Source organism: Lathyrus oleraceus, chromosome 6, assembly GCF_024323335.1.
Source record: "Lathyrus oleraceus cultivar Zhongwan6 chromosome 6, CAAS_Psat_ZW6_1.0, whole genome shotgun sequence".
Taxonomy (NCBI): Eukaryota; Viridiplantae; Streptophyta; class Magnoliopsida; order Fabales; family Fabaceae; genus Lathyrus; species Lathyrus oleraceus.
In genome coordinates, this window is record NC_066584.1 from 329,505,804 (window position 1) to 329,508,195 (window position 2,392).

The 2,392-nt window shown below is 34.2% G+C and overlaps 1 non-coding gene across 1 annotated transcript; it reads right to left on the minus strand.

Moving 5' to 3' along the window:
- Positions 1-588: 588 nt before the first annotated feature.
- TRNAG-GCC (transfer RNA glycine (anticodon GCC)) lies at positions 589-659 on the minus strand. The gene has a single exon. It is a non-coding gene; the product is annotated as a tRNA-Gly (tRNA).
- Positions 660-2,392: the final 1,733 nt, after the last annotated feature.

Below are 2,392 nucleotides of genomic sequence, written 5' to 3' on the forward strand. Positions count from 1 at the left end.
ACAATATGGCCTTAAATTGTTCAATATACCATCTCTGTCATGCCTGCTTTTTTATGTCCGTTTGCATCCTAATGGTTTTACATGAGGAGGGAGGTCAACTAGTTTTCATATTCCAGTCCTCTCTAGGGCACCCAACTCGACTTGTTTGGTTTTGTTCGAAGTGTCGCACTTATAGCCTCGACATAAGACTTAGGTTCAGTTTGAACATTAATAGACAAGACAAAATGACAAAGAGATGAGGGGCATATAAGATAAAAACATTAGACGAGATAATATAATTTAAAAAAACATCACATCAAAGTATAAAATTAAATGTATAGTAGATAGTGGGTAATGCTTAAATTAAATGTTCATAAACCCTATATACAATGCATAATAATTAAAATGGTCGTGATTTAAACAAACTAATTCAAAAACAAACAAAAAAAGAAAAATTTAATTCAAACTATGGTGAAAATAATATTATGCTTTTGAGACTGGTAAACGACAATTTAAAATTAAAATAGAGAACAGGGAGTTTACACTTCATCCAAATGAAGGATGACAAGTGAAGTTACCAAACATCACTAATTTGTCATAGCTCTACTGTGCACCAGCCGGGAATCGAACCCGGGTCTGTACCGTGGCAGGGTACTATTCAACCACTAGACCACTGGTGCTTATTGGGAGCACTTGCAAAAGATACTACACATGTGTAACTATGTAAGTCTATACTATATAATATAACTAATCAATAGTATTTTATATTGCATATGAGTTATGTTATTATTACTATTATCAACATAATCAAATTTCACTTTACTCTTTCAAAACATGCAAGGTTTAATTTAGTCCCTGAAAAAAGAACAACAACTTCGAGTCGTTGAGAAGAAAAAGTAAGTTACAGTTTTCAAAATCATGTTTAAATTCTAGAACATTAAAACATTATAAGAATTTTGGAACCTATGATTTTCGCATGATAAACACATTAATAGACATAGCTTCATCTATGATGATGCGATGGATCGTAGAAATATACTTTTGCGTCTCTATCTATCCTTTTCCCTTTCATTCCTTGTCACGACTCGTTCTTTAAGGTAATTAGAATGAGAAACTTTATTGTAAATTAACTTTCACTCTTTCACTTGGATAGTTGAAGTGAATGTGCTCTATATTGTGCCTCGTAATATGATATGTATACTGTAAGATGTTTATTTGTTCTCAAAGATATTAGATCTCTATAATGGAAGAAGAATTGTCCAAAACTTAATATTATAGAATAAATGTATCGATCCCATTCTACGGTTGTGAAACCAATGGGTTGTAGCGGTGACTTTCTAGGCAAAAACAGACAATTGCTTGGTCATTGTTTGATATACTTGATTACTCGAGTTGCAACATGGAAGTGAATGAGACCAGTCTTGTAAAGAAACTTGATGGGTTATTGAACGATGTATGGGATGATAGGTTTTGTTTTGGTATTCTACAATAATGCGTCTATGTTTCTTTAATTTGTACAAATGTCTGGCAATAGAGCCTCACAGTCCCGCAGAAATTTAGAGAGTTATCAGATGGTGTTGATACAGGTTTGGAGCCTAGAAAGAAGTTGTCACAAATGAGATCATGCAAGTATATTATTTGACAAATCTAAATTCCTTTGATAGAACGGGAGAATTCAAAGCCAAGAAAGTATTTAAGTTGACCTAGTTTTTTGATCTTGAAGGATTCCTGGAGAACTACTTTGAGGGTGCTAAATTTAGAAAGTGAATTATCGGCTTGTATCGCATCATACCAATATACTATCAATAATGTGAATGACTAAGGCGAGATTCATACGCGGCTTGGTGATATTGTGTTGGAACGTGGTTAGCTTCTCATATGTTTTCCTACACGCCTCTTTAAGGCCATATATGGATTTAATAAGCTCTCTCACTTTGTTAGGTCTAGACGAGATAGCCACATGGGTTATTTCCATATAAACAACTTCTTGAAGGTTTCCATCTATGAATGTACTTTTTACATCAAGTTTATGTATATTCCAATTGTGCTTTGAGAGTTAGTGTGACTACTAGAATCACACTGGTCATTTTGGATGGAGGGGAGTATGTATCATAGAAATCTAGTCCCTATATTATGTTATACACTTTTGCCACAATATGGCCTTAAATTGTTCAATATACCATCTCTGTCATGCCTGCTTTTTTATGTCCGTTTGCATCCTAATGGTTTTACATGAGGAGGGAGGTCAACTAGTTTTCATATTCCAGTCCTCTCTAGGGCACCCAACTCGACTTGTTTGGTTTTGTTCGAAGTGTCGCACTTATAGCCTCGACATAAGACTTAGGTTCAGTTTGAACATTAATAGACAAGACAAAATGACAAAGAGATGAGGGGCATATAAGATAAAAACATT